Source organism: Ips typographus, linkage group LG2 (assembly GCF_016097725.1).
Source record: "Ips typographus isolate SLU linkage group LG2, UJ_Ityp_2.0, whole genome shotgun sequence".
In the NCBI taxonomy this organism is placed as follows: Eukaryota; Metazoa; Arthropoda; class Insecta; order Coleoptera; family Curculionidae; genus Ips; species Ips typographus.
In genome coordinates, this window is record NC_138423.1 from 3,929,361 (window position 1) to 3,947,996 (window position 18,636).

The window sequence follows — 18,636 nt, forward strand, 5'->3', positions numbered from 1 at the left end:
TCAAATATGTTTGTATGAAGTTTTTTTCCTTAAACTGGCCTAATCTTTCATCATCTTTTAGACGTAGAATGCGGAGTTTAAGTTTGCGTATATTCAAAACCTGAAACACTCTGTATAAGAAAATTCTCTGACTACAAAAAGAATTGAAGAAGAGAAAGAAAAGAATAGTATATTACAGACTCAGGTGGAAAGTGTTTGATTTCTGTCGAGAAATTAGGTTGTTCGCTGAGACGATGTCGAGGTGAATCTCGAGACAGAAATTAAACTTTCTACCGTGGTTTGTATACTATTTTATTTTCAACCATTTATCAAAATCTCATCGAACTTTTAATAAATCATTCAGTTGAAATATTGATTGCTAATAGTCTCTAACAATAAGGTAGTATAGGTGCAGGAGTAGTTATGACTTCAACCATAATAAACGACTGGTGATTTGTTTACAATTTTGACAACGTCATTATTGTGCTATTCTGTCTATAATATTTTGAGCTAAAACGTTTCTTAAAGTGCTTTTAACATGGAGATTTCTGAAGACGCAGATTATTCATCATCACCTGAGCTGCGAGCTGTTGCAGAGATGGCGGCACAGTCTCTTCCCTACAAAAAGTAAGCCCAAATATGACAAAACGCATATTGACATTCACCCGGGTGGAAAGTGACATTTACCCGGGTGGAAAGTGAGTACTTTCCACCCGGGCGGAAAGTAAAAGCAGATAATTTTCGTCTTTCCACCTGGTTTATACATAACGTTATTACATACCTGGTTGAAAATAAAATTCTATTACTACTAAGTAAATAATTGTTACTTATAGTGGGTTTATCTTGCTTGAACATGTAAGATTTGACAAATTTAGTAAGAATACAAATTACACAAAAAATTAATGGGACCACGGTTCACGGTTTGTCTTTAATTCAAAAGTCAACAGTCAAAGTCAACCTAATTGAAAACTGTCAGCTGTCCCAATAAAGTATCATTGTCAATGTCATTTGTCAAAATTAGGAGATATTCAGGTACATTTTCATTGGCCTCTTTTTGTAAACTGAAAAATCTTAATTCTTAAACGTGAATGAGCATAAATCCACCATTTTAGAATAGATATTAGGTTAAGAAAACGTACTCTTTTTAAAATAAAGAATGATCCATGAAATAAGTACTTTTACATTATTTTTAAGTGTATACGAATATTTAAGTGATACTAATGTAAAAACAAGTTACATATTCACACAACTACACACTGAACCTCTCTTTTTTGGTTTTTCAAAATTGGCAACACGCAAAACAGCAAGTCTGATATTTGAAGGTAAATTTGATGAAAAATTTCGTTTTACACTGATAAAATTGGTCCTTTAAGCTACTTTATAACTAAATTCATGAATTTCTTTGACATCAAAGTGCAGTGTAAAACCTGCTTTAAGTGAATTGTTGATTTAATGGGCCTACTCTACAAAATCCACAATTTTATTCCACAGTTATACGAATAGCAATTTTTGAACTGCAGCGATTTGAAAACCTCCAAAATGCATAATATAGGAGGAACAGGAAGTATTGGTGCAAAAATATAGTTAGAATTCCAACGAAAAAAATTGCTCATATTTTTCAATATGAGGTAACTAAGCAGTGCTATTGAATGTAATAATTTCCATATTTTATTTTGACTTTAGACGGGTTTTACGACGTTGACGTTCCAATTTAGATTAGGTTGGTATTTAGCAATTTTAGGATTAAGTTCAAAAGTAGATAATTGCTGTATTAGAAGGACAAGACACACAAGTTTTTGTTTTAAATTATATTTTTTGTATATGGACATTAGCAATGCATAAAGCGAAATGAACAAAATCTCTTATCGTTCATTATTAAATTATTAGTCCCTACGTGAAGGAATTGTTCACTTAGAGAAAAAACGTCAACGTCACGTCCCAAATCAATTACATATTAGTAATTATCTATACACATCATTTAGTTTGATTCAGGTCAGTTCACTAAATCAAACAAACAATCCTAAGTTCAACAGGTACACCGCAATCAGCAGAAACTATTTACTTACAGAATATATCCAAAAACAATGTGAAGCAACTCAGATTATGTAATAAAAACACAAGCATTCCACGATCACTTCGTATAAAATCCACAAAATTTCACTGAACTGCGGATAATCACGTAGACGTGAAAAATTAAATAAACAGTGGTAAACTGAACGTAAAACTGAACTTTATTATCACTTTAAAAACAGTATTTCCAGATTGGACTTGTGGCAAAATAAGTGGGAAAGAATTTAAATTAGAGCAGTTCGGTAATCGATTTTTATCGATCATATGCTCAGATTAATCACGATTAAGTTATTGTGCGCATTACGACCTTCATTTATAAACACCTACAGCACGAAAGTATGGGTTTATCTAACTTCGATGTAGAAACTAGGTTAAACTGAAAAAATAGTAGTATAAGATAATTTTATAGTTAGGCACATTCCCTCTAATTATTTATATAAACAGCGGTTATTGGAATATCAAAGGTTAAAATAAAAATTGCAGAATGGCGAAAATCCTTTAGTTCAATAAAAGCATAAAAAAAGTAGGCGATATAAATATGTTAATCAATCGTATAGATAAAGGTCGAATAAATAACCAGTTAAACAATAACTATATGAAACCAATTAACTCCATTATACAGGGGTAAATCTATATTAGCTCCATAGTACCCCATTGTTGTATATGCTAGATGTTCTGAATGGTATAAACAAATTAACGTTGTAGGTTGTAGTAATATTACAATTATTAATTGCAAGCTATGATTTAAAAAAGTAATTTCATAATTAGGATTTTGGAGCTGACACATTAGGGTAATCAATTCTGAATTGTATTACAGATAATATTCCAAAATTAATTATCTTAATGGGTCAAGCTCTACGAGCCCACTATTGTTCATGACATCACCAAACAGTTCATTACAATAAAAAATACATAAAAACGAAAGTATGATAGCATATTTTCGCTAGTGAATTAGACACTTTTACATTATAATTTGTTTGTATTGACGTTGTTATTGTGATTTACATTAAGGTGGATAATAAAGAGGTTAACTTAAATTTAACATTATTTTGTATTCTTTGAACTGACTTCTTTCTGTCCTTCCCAACATTAGTTTCGGTTAATGAATCCTAAACTTATTCAAAAAAAAACCTTGAACCATCTTGGAACCACCTGACCATCACCGAAGCAGAAAATTAATTTTAAAGTTGGATACCGCTCTAAAAGACACTTACTGAATCACAATTTAAGAAGAATTTACAGTTTTGCTTGGTACAAGAATTGCAAAATAAAGTTGTTTTAATGGCAATGCTATTACTATCTCGTCCGAGTTTTCGTCAGCTTGAAATGTAGTAATCTAGGGTAAGCAAATATATGGTTCAACTTAAATTGGAAACAGATGGGTTCCTACATGCATGAGGATATTAAAATTTACGTTTTCATCTTTGTCGACATCTGCGTTACTAACATGCTTAGATGAGAATTTAAGAGGAACAGTTCTCCATCTAAAGCAAACTTGTTTGTAACACTCTTACTATACATAAAGTAAAATAATAAATTACGGGACTGAAAGTGTAAGGTTATTGATTTGTCCAAGTTACATTTAATTTGACCCAAACTTTCTTCTTTTTCTTAATTTTCAATTTGACTTCTCAGACTATGGCTTTTAACCAAGTGACAAATACTTGCAAATAATTTATAATATGTAATTAAAATTACGTGGTTTTAAGTTAGGTTAATAACCTTCCTAATTTCCTTGGCTAATACTTTAACCTAAATATGAAATCTTAAAGGAATCAAACATCTTTACCTATAATCCGAGCTTCCGGCAATAACGTGATCCTACACTTTGTTAAAAACTTAGATATATCGAAAAATCTCAAAAAGCCTTTATTGGGTTCACTATAAACAATGTTAAACAGAAAATTGCGTCTCGTGTAATATTTGAACTTCAAATTGATGTTACTCGCTTCGAAGTTGTTGAGCCTGAAATTGCACTAATACATTTCTCAAGAAATGCAAACATCATTGATGCCTAGAAACTGTACTTCACAGTTCATTACGACATGAAAGATCATGGTTTTGCTTGTCTGATAAAGTAACTTTTGCGTTAACAGTGATTTAGATTAAAATATACAGGGTGGTCCAGTTTTAAATGTCAATAATTCACCATTCGATAGCTCATCAAAAAATAAGTAACATTATGTCATTTTCCTGAAAAATGCTTCTCAAGGAAAATATAGTCCACAAAAGTTCAGTTTAAAAAATTGGTTTCTTGTCATAACTGTCAGACCGCTGGAGTAATTTTAATCAAATTTTGAACAAATACATATGAAATTAATACTCATTATGTGATGTTAATGACGTTTGTCGAAACTGTACAGAGGTGTAAATACAGAAAGATGGAATTTTTCTGCTTTATTCTCTACGTTATTAGATATTTTTCAAAAATTTCAGTTTTTTTTTTACTTTACTTGTTCAATTTGACAAAATAAGTATCTCTTATAAAATTCGGATTTGAAACTTTGTTTACGAGATAATTAATTGAGTTATTACGTTCAAAGACCCAAAACCAACCCAACCCAACTTAAAAGTGGTCTTGAGAACGGCAAAAACTGACTTAAAATGCTTAAAAAATGTCTTTGTAGCCAGTTTTTATAGTTTTCAGACAAATTGAAAGACTTTAGTTTTGAAAATTGACTTATTAACCAGTAAATTTACTTTGAAACTGTGAAAATTGACTTGAGAGGCTTAAAAATTGTGTTTGTAACCAGTTTTCAGACAAATTGAAAGAAGGAAAATGACATAGTGTATGTCAACTTATTTTTTGATGGGCTATCGATAATTATTGACATTTAAAACTGGACCACCCTGTACTTACTTATAAACTGGCAAAAGAGCATTTTACAAATATGAAAATTGGAATACCACATGGGTGTAACACATGATAACATTTCATATCAATTAAGTAAATTTAGAAAAACTGATTATACTGCAGAAAATAAACTTAGTGAAATAATATATTAAGATAGTATAGCTGCTCAGGGAATATAACAAAAAGTATAAGTAATTCCATTAATAAATGATTGACAATTATTAAAAACTGAATTACACCAAATGAGTGGCAGTTACAACGGTAAAGAAATATCATAAATCATAACTGTATAGTTTCCAATACTAACATCACATTTTACAGAACAAAGTGATATTTTTTTAGTGACGTAACGATAAAAAAAGTGGTTAAATGCAGCATGCATAAATGCATTATAATGACGATTGCAGTGGCTTGGTAATAAAAATGTCTGTAGCGTCAGAAATAATTTGACACAATTATTGTAAAATTAACCAAGTTCTTGACATACATTAAGACAAGTTATTTTAAAATAAGTGTTGGTAGAAAAATATATTATCCCGTATTAGAAATTATAAAATAATATTTTTGCCAATTGATATTTAAAAAAAAAGAAGTATTGCATTATGTCTGTCAGAATAATAACATCAGTTAACAACTAATTTTAGAGAGAAATCAAAATTCAGTAAATGCATCAAAAACAGAGCCTTACCTAAATGTATTCTTATTCTAAGGAGCAGGATAAGAAATGACTCTGAAGCAAACGTGCATTACTCGTGTCACCATTCATTTCTCATGGAGAACCTTCCCATGCTTCTCAAACCAATATATTTTTGTAATGCATTACAAATTAGACAAAAATTGAGCACAGTAACAAACAACAAAAAACAAAGATTTGTATATTTGCAAGAGGTTCATATTTTGAATACTAGATGTTGGATGTAATTTACCAAAGAAACCTGCGTACGTGATTATTATACGCAACCTGATTATTGGTAAAATTAAAAGCAAATATGAACACACTTTATGTGAACTGATACAAGCAGGAATCAGTTACTGAAAATGGTGCACTGCCATGATCCAGCCAAAACCACTGTTGTACCCTTCACAAGAAGAAGGAAGCTAGCAAATCTGAAAACGATCCAGATATTTAGAGATTTCCAGCAAGACGTTAAATTTTTAGGAATAACTGTCAGTAAAGCAACAAGAGACTTAGTAAAAGCCTGGCAGAAAAGACCTGGGGTTGTAATCCAAGCATTCTGAGATGGATGTATACCACCATGATTAGATCCACAATCGTATGGGGCGGCTGCTTGGTACAATAAAACCAGACGGTCTGGCATTCCTATAGACAACAAGAGCCATAAGAACATGTCTAACAATGTAAATGTAATGGAGGTCATGCTTGACCTCACACTCTTGCACCTCACGGTGCTGAATAGCTAAGAACAGAGTTGGAGGGGGAATGCTGATTAGTAGGACAGCTTGGACACCTCTATCGAAAAGTACGTATCCAAAAGATAAAACTATCAGCAAATTTAATTTTAGAATTACGTTTTTCACTAAGTTAAGCAACACGAGAGAGGGGACTATTGAATATGTTATTTATCCGATGGCCGAATAACTCGAAGCCAATGAGAAAATACTCCAGTATCTTTCAGGCGGAAAGTCACGCAATAGAAAGATGTGCTCAGTTCAGCATTGACAACGGCTATTGCAAGCAGGATATTGTAATTTTGATCAAGCAGCCTTAACAGCGCTGAGTTCAACCATAGTTAGCTCTAAAATGGTATGGGAACATCTAGGCAAACTCAATTAAATTGAGGAAAAAAGACACCTTGCTCTGGGTTCCAGGACACAGAGGAATTAAGGGAAACGAGAAAGCCAAAACTCTGACTGAAAAAAGATGCCGGACTTCTTTCACAGAACCAGAACCCTTCTGTGGCTTGGGTGAGTACACCTGTAAACACGAGCTCAAATTGAAGGAGGAACACAAAAGAGCCAATCTCTGGAAACAACTGGAACTTTTTGGTTGGAGAAAGGAGTAAAAAATTTGTCAAATTGAGCAAAAGAAACCTACGCTCACTAACAGATTTCCTCTCAGGACACTGTCGCTTGAGAGAACACCTGAAGCTGATTCTGTGGGGATGGAATTCTGAAGAGAAGTGTTGATAGAATGTGACAAAAGAGTTGATAATGACAGGATCCTGTCACATTCTACATACCCTTCTCTTGACAACTCCCTTCCCTCAAGATTACACATCCTGGGTGCTTATTCTTGAAACGAGGGAAGGGAGTTATCAAGAGAAAGACCTGTAGAATGTGATAGGAACTCGTTATTGTCAGCTTCTTCTGCTACATTCTATCAAACACTTCTCCTGAGATTTCCGTTCCCTACTTTCAAGAATTAGACCCCTGAACACCTCCTTTGTGAATGTGATGCAGTCTCAAACATAAGGACCAACTTGTTTAATTTCTTGATGATGACGGATAACGGAGGAGTGATAAGATAACGGAGAAGTCATGTTACTTTTTTTACTTGTTTTAGAAAATAACAAATTTGCTACTACTAACCTAACCTAACCTTACAGTAACTTTTTTATTTTTCAATGTTGTTACATTGTATTTGTTTAATTAATTTGTTGAATTTTCCTTAATTATTGAGATAAAACAAGGATTAAAAAAAAACAATTATTACAAAAAAGGCTGTTTCAAAATGATTTAATACATTTCCGTTTCAAGAAAACTGGGTTTTGCATAAAGGGCAGATCGCCGAATATTTTTTTTTACACCAAAATGCATACAAAATACCTTGAAATGCCTTTAAAATACCTCACAATGCTTCATTATTGCTCAAAATGCCTCATAGTAATAATGCCTAAAAACTTCCTAAAATGCCTCATATTACCTTGAAATACCTCGAAATGCCTTTAAATTATTTAAACTGCCTCAGAATGCCTTCAAATATTTACCTACAGATTTGTGGCATTCTTAAATTTAGTTATAAGGCTCTTGGTATTGAGACAATGATAAACTTAGATGAAATACACCCTTAAAATTTTTTTTTCGTCACGTGGCAGTTTTATGTCAGATTAATTAAGTAGCATGTCCGCTTTTACAATTTGTACATGACAATGATTAAAAAAAAATGACTTCCTCAGGTTACCTGATTGCTTTTCCAAATTTTGAAGACCCAAAAGCTTGAAATTAAATTTTTTTTAAGTCACGTGACAGTTTTTAGGTTAGGTTAGGTGACAACGGAAACGTTTTTTCACATTTTTGACACTTGATTTAACCTTGTGCCGAAAGCTTAAAATTGATTTTCTAAGGTCATGTGACTGTTTTTTCAAATTCTAACAAACAAAAATATGTTTTGTACGGTTGTTTGAAATTACAGGTTATACTTTGACATTTAAACGAATCTTCTAACTGTCATAGTAACCAAGTTAGCACGTGTCAAATAAAGACACCTATCAATTAAAAGAAACAGTTGAAAAATTAAATATATAGTATTTTAAATTTAGACAGTGGTAAAATTGTAAGAACTACGTCACGTGACTTTGATAATTCAATTTTTGAACTTGCAACACGGTAAAGACTAGTTGACATTGTCAAAAACAGTCACGTGACCTTCAAAACGCAATTAAAATTTTGGAAAATTGATAAATAAAATTTGGACAGTTGTTAAAACTCAAATTGTAAAGTACACGTCACTTGACGTTGATAATGCAATTCTGACTCTACAAAAATGTAGTTTAAATGTTGAAAAACTGGTAAATTATTATAATAATTTGTAATTAATATTGTTTCAACTTAATATCATGCAACAAAGATTTTACCATAATATATACAATTTTGTTATATTGATACGCTATATTGTCTACTGCTTGGTCTACTACAATGTATTCCTTAAAATATCGCAAAATTTCCTTTATTTTGGCTTTATTTTGATCAAAATTCCAATGAAAATATTGCAAAAAATTTAGGAAAATACAGTCAATGCCTCAAAATACTCTGAAATGCCTTAAAAATACCTCAACAGACTTCGCAATGCCTTGTAATACCTCAAAATGCTTCGTAATACCGGCAAAGTGCCTCATAATACCTCGAGTGTGTACACCAAAATACTTCGGCGATCTACCCCTCGGCTGTAACACTCTTTTTTACCTGTTGGGAATGCTTTATCCTATTTTCGGACAGGTACACCGCAGTAGAAAGTTACTTTACCCTTTTGTACGGTTTTGATAATATTAGTCGTGGCTAAAACAAGAAAAAATAAAGAATGACAGATTTTGAAGAGTAAAAGTTTTGTACATAATCGGTTATCGAAAATGGAGGAACAACAATTATTATCTTTAAGGTAACAGACAAAGAATTAAGCTACAAACAAAGAAATAATAATAATAATAATTGATGACAAAGTTTCGTTTTTTTTTTTACCAAGAGAGAGTAATATTAAAAATGAGGTTTAAAAACACTACGTTTGTTGAAAACGTACCAAATTCACGTTAATTTAGCTAAATTTGAATTTTGCACACGAAGATGAGTCTGAGGTACTCTTACTGCCACGTGCCAGAATTATTGCATTTATACCTCTTGGAATTCTGCCTAAAATCAAATAAGGAATGTTTTCTCAAGAAATAATCTTGAATTACTCCGGAAAGCTGATTTAAGTATGAAGGAAGATAAAAATGTGAAATTTTAGCATAAAACAAAAATTGTGTGAGACACGGCCAACAAAACTTTGACCCAGTTTGTTAACTGCCTAAAACGTGGATTACACAACGATTATAGTGACAACAACAAACGTTATCAACGTAGCGGAAGGAAAATTTTTATTGTCCATTGGAAACCATACACAATCTCCAACAAACACGGTACAATATTTGCTGATAGACAGGAATATTAGTGTAAATAACCATCAGGAATTTCGCTAGAAATAATGCGCAATTTCAAATAAACCAGCGACTGTTTCCGATTCTACGTGTCACTTTGCAAAAGCCTAACTCAACAGAATGCACATGGACCTATTAGTGGATTTTTATGCAGAGTGTTCGGCTTTCGGACCATTGTTTTTGTTTTATTTTCAATGGTATTAGTTTACAGATGAATAATTCGGAATTATTTACCACAACGTAGTAAAATTGGCAAAATTTCAATAAACTCCAGTGTTGTACTGGAATAGAGCGGTAAAGTGACATTATTGATGTCAACTACAATGTTAATTAAATTTGCGGTTACCTTAGTGTAGTATAGGTGGATCAAACGATTTTGATGATCGGAAGTATGTGTACATGATTGAAAGCGAATTAATTCAGTAATATAGCAAGCATACAGGATATTAGCTATTGATTAGCAAGGTTACAACTGTTGACATAAACATATTTTCGAAAAACAACTTACTTTGTTGGAATCGATAAACAATTTCCCACTCACTATAATCCAGTAAGCTTTATGTAAAACCAAATATGTATAAACGTTTGGCTGATGTATTAAAACAATTGTAATTAACTGCACCTCACATAAAAAAAAATATAAAATAAGTGATTAAGTTTAGAAATGGTTATGTAATCTGTATAGTTTGTCCTTAATAACCGCAAATGTCGCCAACCTAATTAAACGACCAGGTGTAATAATCAGTTTTTAGTATTGTCAAAAACAAACGTAGTCATAGCTTAAAGCAACACAAAAAAAATCAGATTGAAATTAAAACTTATCAAAATGACACTATGTATTTAAAGTACAAAATTGACTTAGAAGTTTATTAAGCTTGTGAAGTTAGTTGTTTATGGTTACTTTAAAGCCAACAATAAATTGTTATCGACCTTCGATTTATAAGTCTAATATTGGACACGTGCGAAAACCTTCAAGGCAAAAAAACAAAAACTTTTGTCATTTAGAAGTAAACAAGTCAAATTATAAGCTTTAAGGCATTAAAAACTTGGCACCAAATATCTACACCGTGTTACAATAATTTATCCAGCCGTAAATTTATCACCTATAAAAATCATTGTGGCATTTCTGCAAATGAAATTACTTATTATACTTGTTTGGGAAACAATTAAGGTAGTAAATTAGGAGAATTAAAATATTAGTTTAATCGCTTAACTTAAATTCAGGTATAATAACAGGATGAATACCTTAAGGGTTTATTAAATAACATAATAAAAGAGCAAATAAAGCAAGCATCAAGGTAAAATTTGCGTCAGGATTGCTAAATTGTGATTTAAACAGCATTTAAGATAAATTCTGAAATTAGTATATTTTGTATTTTATGCCCAATTTTTGTATAAAACACCACTTTGCTATTAATGGTTGTTTGACAACCTTTAAATTCCATCAAATGCTTACATAACAACGCACAGATTGTAATTTTACAGAGATAGTTTGCAAAAAAATGCAGAAAATATTGGCCATTTCATAAATCCATGCCCACTATTATTTAGTCCAATTTTAAGCATGAATTGCCTATTACAACCTAAGTACGGGTTTGGTTTACAGAATGCACGTTGAATCCAATTTTTGGGTAAGCACACCTTAAGACCTATCAAATTGTTACTTGTAAGTATATTTACATTAATCTTTTCGGTTTTTCTTTTATTGTATATTGTTGATTGAAATTTGAAAAAAATATCATTTATGTCCAAAAAAATATTTATCAATCTATTATTTTAACGTGGTTTTAGAACAGTATTTAGTTAGACGGTCCCGTGACAATTGTCAAAATATCTGTCATAAATCTCAGAAACACTTTGGTAGATTCTAGGCAAATTTTGACATTAGTGACAGATATCACTTGTCTACAACCAAGTTTAAAAACAATTTAGCTAGGCAGTAGCGTAAGAAAATGACTGTTATAAGCACATTTTTGAAATCCTCATTAAATTTCTTATTCGAGAACCTGAAAAAACAGTACAAAATTCAGTACAGTCAGGGAGAAAAGCGGTATCAGAGTTTGAACTGCCAGAAACACAGTTTGACAAGACAGTCCTAGACTAAATTGCCTGTTAAACCCACTTTAAGTAAGAAAATTACTGTTTTAAGCACATTTATGAAATCCTCAATAAATTTCCTATCCAATAACCTAAAAAACAGTACAAAATTTAGTACAGTCAGGAAGAAAAGCGGTATCAGAGTTTGAACTGCCAGAAACACAGTTTGACAAGACAGTCCTAGACTAAATTGCCTGTTAAACCCACTTGGAGTAAGAAAATGACTGTTTTAAGCACATTTTTGAAATCCTCATTAAATTTCCTATCCAATAACCTGAAAAAAAGTTCACTTTATTGTTTTAGGCACATCTGCACAAGGATACTGAGAATAACAATAAACTCTAAAATACTGTACAACTTCAAAACCTATTCGGTTAGTATTCAGCTGTTTTTTGGTCGTTAAGAATTTTTTTTACAGCTTTGACGTATACGGCAGACAAAATGTTATGTCAACCCGACTTTTAAATGTCAAAACTGACAAAATTCCACCCAAAAACTCAAAACAACTTTTTGATTTTTGAGAATAGCTTGAGGCAAAAATGGACCAAAATGGTATCCTATTTGTTACTAAACAAATTAAGAAACTATGGACTTTTTCAAAGAGATTTTTTACGTTTTTGTAATGTAATAGTATATTAAGTACCAAGAATAAATAAGTAAGCTTTATTGATCGATGACAAAGTTTGGATTTGTCTGAGATCAGTAAAGCTGTTACTGTTTGTGACGTTTACACTATTTTTTGTAATTCATCAAAATCATCTCAATTATTAAATAAAATGAAAATATTTTAACAAATTTCCTTTAATCCTGTACTGTACTTCCCGTTCAATTGAACGGTAAGTAGAGAAGGTATTTACTTCTCGGTTTGCTAGTCCTCGCAATCAGAAACTAGTCTTTTCCGCTTTCAAACAGGTGCTGTAATCACTTAAAATTAGACAACTACGGAGGAAAGTGCAACTTTTGCTCCCGCAAGCAATTTTCCTGTGGAGGCGAGAAACACAAACGAGTCACAGCCGGTGTAGGCCTGCTAATTAGTAACAAATTTACACAGAATACAAAAAAAAACATTCTACGTCAATGAGAGAATACTCAGAGTTGTTCTAGATATCGGCAAGGACCTCGTACATCTTTTCAGCGTCTACGCCCCCTACGCCAACAAAACCAAAGAGGAAATTGACACCTTCTACGAGCACCTGCAGGATGAAATCGATAAAATACGCAATGAGGAAAAAATCCTGATTATGGGGGGTTTGAATGCCAGAATTGGAAACTCAATCGTTGATGGCATAAAACAACGTTTCAATGAAGCACACGTCAACAACAGTGGAGAAACTCTGACCACATTCTGCGCACAGAACGAGATGAGAATAAATAATACATACTTCAATCACAAGCCGCAACACAAGATAACCTGATCTAACACACAAGGACATTGGTCCATGATCGATTATATAATCTCAACCAGAGCAGTACAGCCATCTCATATAATCGACGTACGCCCCCTAACATCAGCGAACATTGGATCGGATCACCAATTAGTCATGGCAAAACTACGACTAACAACACAATTAAAAAAGAAGGCACCAACTATTTACGAAGACAAACTGAACATCGAATCCATCAATGATCCCACCGTGAAGGACTTATACGAAAAAAGACTGACCCAAAAGATCAGACAACAGCCAATCCTGGATCAGGAGGACGTGGAAGCTAGTTGGGAAAAAGTCAAATTACACATCGAAACTGCCGCCAATGAAGCATTAGGCAAAAGGAAGATACACAAAAACTCAAATAAACATAACACACCATGGTTCACGCCGGAAGTAAAACAAATGGCAAGAGAGAAACGTGAAGTCTACCTGAGATACTTAAATAACAGAACACCGGAAAAGTGGATACGATACAAGGAAATACGGAACAGAGTGCAGGCAGAAATACGACGAATAAAGACCGAATACTGGGAAACCTTCACTGCGGGTATGGAACACGACCTCTATGGCATCCAAAAGATATGGGGATTAATAAGACCAAGGAAACGCAAAGTGAACGAATATGTAACAGTAACAACAAGATGAGACTCAACACAAGAAAAACCCAGCAATGGCAGAAGCAACTACCCGTATCACCCACGAACTAGTAGAAAAATATACCAGGGAACTAAAAAACAGAAAAGCCCCAGGAATCGACGAATTGAACAACGAACTGATAAAGTAAGGAGGTAAACGACTAAGCGAACAACTAGCCAATCTTTACCAGAAGATCTTAAATGAAACAACTATACCAACCGACTGGAAGAAAAGCATCACTATCCCTATCTTCAAAAAAGGCGACAAAAAACAACCAGGAAACTACAGAGGAATAACTCTTCTTAGCTATCCATAATGGAAGGAATTCAGGAAAAACAAGTCTACCACAGACGCCATATTCATCATTCGACAAATAGTCGAGAAGAGATAGACGAGATGTGACAATAGAGAGAAGATATGTGCTTCATAGATCTGAGCAAAGCGTTTGATCGAGTGAGGCTCAATGACATCACAACCATATTGAGACGAGGCAGCATTCCGGAAGAAATAGTTAGAAATATTGAAAACTTGAACACCAATACAACGACCAGAATACTTGTGAAGAACAGCCTGACCCAAGAAGTGCCCATATCAACAGGAATAAGACAGGCAGACTCATCATGAACGAAATAACAAAAGACGTTTAAAACGCGGGGCATGTTTACAAAACTAACAAAGGAGAAATAACAATACTGTGCTACGCGGATGACGCAGTAATTATATCGGAAAACGAAGATGAGCTGCAGAGACTACTTCATCAATTCTACCTGACATTCATCTCTCAAATGAGGGAGGAAATTTTTTTTTTCTATAAAAGTCGTACTTTCCAGTTCTGGTAATTCAGCAAATTAGTGAGTATTGGTAGGAATTACTGGGCATTAGTGTACAAAATTTGGATTTTACCCCTCGCCTTAAATACATTCAACCTAGTCCATATCTTGTACAGTATTGTATGGATATTGTAACAGGATCATTATCTCTCAGTATATTGTTTTCGCAATATTAAGGTAGATTGTGAACCTGATGACACCAAAATACAAGGTTAAAATGTCTGTAATAGTAGTAAAGCTTGTCACTACGTCCCACTTTCAAGAACCTACACAGCCGTATATTATTTAAATTCGAAATTATGTTTTGACATAGAAAATTATATCACCTCGGGTTGTCGGGGAAAACAATTGTTCACATAAAATTAACGAAAAAACTTTGAAACTGACTACTATAAAGCGAAACTATTTAAATAATATCGGGATTTTACAGCATTATTAATAAGAATTCCTAGAAAATTTAAGACTTTTACATAAAACAACACAAAAATAATTCTCTGGAAAAACGTGACCTTAATCGCACACTTCCATCGGATTGTAGGTGCCAGTCGTGAGAATAACAGACAAATTTCAATAACAGTCCATATATAAAACACTGACGAAGGTTAGTCGAAATGAGCAATCAATGACACTAAAAACGAATCGTTTCATGACAACCAACATTTAAAGTGGTAGTAATTTTATTGAATGGGAATGCGTCGATTCAATTCGTACATATTTGTTAATGTAATGACGATAAAGGTCGGTTAGTTCAAATTGAACTCAAAGCATACGCCCAACCAATTTTAGCGCGAATTGAACTCTGTTCTGTTTTGTATTGCATTTAAATCAGCATGTAAACGTGAAATGCGTCATTCAATGACAGTTTACATAGTAATGCTAATTTGCCGAATTTGAGTTGATATTTTCAATCTGAGCTGCTCATCGAAAACAATGGAACATTTAATTTTTAAGCGGTAAACCCGATTTTTTGATGAAGTTTTTTCCTTAAATGACGCTATTAGAAAAATGACGGTTTACTTGGATAATTATTTCATTAAGTGAACCGGAGATGCTCAATATTCCTTGTCAATAGAATTAACCCGAGATAATTTTCTCAACGAAGAATTTACGGAAAAAAGGAAATTATCGACAACTTTCTTTTACAAATGTGTTCAGAATTTTTAATATTTATTGGAATAAAATTATTCTGAAGTGAAAGTAGTGGCCCTTAAACAAAAGCCACTTGTCTTTCAATGCATCTAACCTAAATAGTTGATATAAATAATATTGCTTAAAATTTCATGTAGATTCCAAAAATAACATGTAAAGTACCTGTTAAGATGTAAGTAACAATCCAGGAAATTGAATTTTGGACGAGTGATCTTGAGTCGTTTTAAACTCCCGCCAAACATTCACAAAGCGAAAAATATCAGTTTTTCAGACTCTAAAACATGTTTTCTAAAAGTTATACTGAAATCAACGTTGCCAAACCCAAAACTCTTGATTCAGTCATTCTGGCAAGGTTGAAAAGCTCAAGACGCCTTGAATTCATTTGCTTAACTAACTATGACGTTTAATGACTGATAGTCACCTAAAAGCTGTCAAAACTCGTTAAACAGTCTCTCTGTAGACTCACAAATAGTTCTGACGCTTGGATAAATCACACTATACAGGGTGCTGCATTTTCGATGGTTTTACGGGGTACAGAGAAAACGGTAATAGATAGAAAAAAAGTAGCATACGTGTTCTGATCTCTTTTTCTGAGCTGAGATGACTGGCGAAAAGTGGACGGCGCAAACTTCTTTTGTTTCAAAGATACGGGGGGCTTTTGAAAATTGGTCATTTTGGAACCCCCTCTGTATTTCATTTGCTATTAAAGTTATCAAAAAAGGAAAAACGGTTTCCAGTGGAAGTTTTGACGTAGAATCCAATGGCGTAGTCAGTTTTTTTTCTATTACGTTTAGTTTCTGACATATGACAGTAAGTTATATTTTTTTAAATGGTACACCCTATATATTTTTAGTTCATTAAATTCTGTTGATTTTTACTTTTTCACCGGTGTATTAAATCATATAAGTTTGTAAACGTTAATCTTTGTAATTAGAAAAAAAGCGTTTCCTTAACAAAAAAGTGCTAAATAATATGAATAAAAATACCCACAGTCGAAACAAAATTTGGCTATGTTCATATTAACATGTTACATGTCGTTTATAAACAGTTTTTTCAACTTCTACCTTAAAAATAGTAGAAAATAGAAATGGCCACTTTTCTTATTAAAGTGACGGTCGAACTGTTTGTAACTTAGATTTTTAATAAGATTTATTTAAAAAATTTAATTTTCTGATGTGTTAGTTTATATGATTTCCGATTTTGTTTGGTATTTTAGATATTGGCCTTTTTTTAGCTTAGCAAAGGTATTTTTTTTTAAATAACAGGATTAACCTCTACAAACTTATATGTTGTAATACACCGTTGAAAAGGTAAAAATCAACAGAATTAAATGACGTAAAAATATATAAGATGTTCCATTTAAAAAAATGTAACTTACTGTCATATATCAGAAACTAAACGTAATAGAAAAAAACTGACTACGCCATTGGATTCTACGTCAAATAAAACTTCTACCGGAAACCGTTTTTCCTTTTTTGATAACTCTAATAGCAAATGAAATACAGAGGAGGTTCCAAAATGACCAATTTTCAAAAGCCCCCCGTATTTTTGAAACAAAAGAAGTTTGCGCTGCCCACTCTTCGCCAGTCATCTCAGCTCAGAAAAAGAGATCAGAACACGTATGCTACTTTTTTTCTATCTATTACCGTTTTCTCTGTACCCCGTAAAACCATCGAAAATGCAGCACCCTGTACCTTGTATTTATAGAGTTCCATGGAGCGGAATTTGACAGTTGTGTTAAGTGACGTAAGTATCAAAGCGTTCCTTAACGTCAGAACTCACAAATTTGGCTTCATGGAGCTGTAAACACAATTTCCAGTTTAAATCCTCACATTGGCAACTTTTTCTAATTTTCATTCAATTTAAGTTCAGGTTACCTACTGCTGAACGAGTTTTGACAGATATGACAGCTGTCATGTGACGTAAGAAAAAACTGTCAATTTTGGCTTCATGGAGATGTAAAGACTACTTACTTACAGTGTGGTTTTTACAAGAAACAGATCTACTTGGAATTTTATATTGTCCAAATAGTCCATTGCCTGAATTGTTGCTTTTGATGTGTATTTATTAGCCTTTTTTTTTGCCATTCTCTTAAAATTTCTAAAATTATCTTGGCATTTTCTTCAAAAATAAATTCCCATGTCTTAGTCTCAATTAAATTTATGATTTTTTGACCCAACTAGAAACGAAGAAATGAGTAATTCGTTTCAAGAAACATATATCTCCAATAATTCTTCAATTGCTGAGTAAACCAGTTCTTCTGAAGCTTTATTGAAATGTGGTCGTCGAATATTAATGATCTTTATTAGAGTATCATTTCACGATACACGTTCAAATCGAATGGATCTGTGTGGTCTTCCTTCATGGACGTCAATCAAATTTCCTATCAATTATTGACAATAGCATCAATCACTTTCTACAGGAGCAAATGGATGCACCAATAAGTACAATTGACAATTTTCTTGATAATATAAACATTTTCTTTGCAGCAGCTTAAGGTAAAAGCAATTTTGACTGCATATAACGGTAAAATAGTAATCTTTCAAAGCTCAACTCTGTACTTGAGAAGAAAGTATCGAAATTCTGATGTAAAAAGCTATAATATCTCAGTCAATGGTTTGCCCATCAAGTAAAAATAAAGGTCAACTCAAAACAGCTCCTTACTAATAAAGCCAATATCTACAGAAAAGTTTGCTCAGACACAACAAGGCGTGGAAATT

The 18,636-nt window shown here is 32.8% G+C and overlaps 1 protein-coding gene and 1 long non-coding RNA gene across 4 annotated transcripts in view; both read right to left on the reverse strand.

Annotated features, from left to right (window-relative positions):
• The window catches only part of SNF4Agamma (SNF4/AMP-activated protein kinase gamma subunit), a 161,041-nt gene that overhangs the window by 63,424 nt on the left and 78,981 nt on the right, over positions 1–18,636 (reverse strand). The window lies entirely within an intron of this gene.
• On the reverse strand, positions 277–4,946 carry LOC145725395 (uncharacterized). Its single transcript, XR_014177259.1, has 2 exons — positions 2,046–4,946; positions 277–597 (listed from the first exon to the last, which is right to left on the reverse strand). It is a non-coding gene; the product is annotated as an uncharacterized LOC145725395 (long non-coding RNA).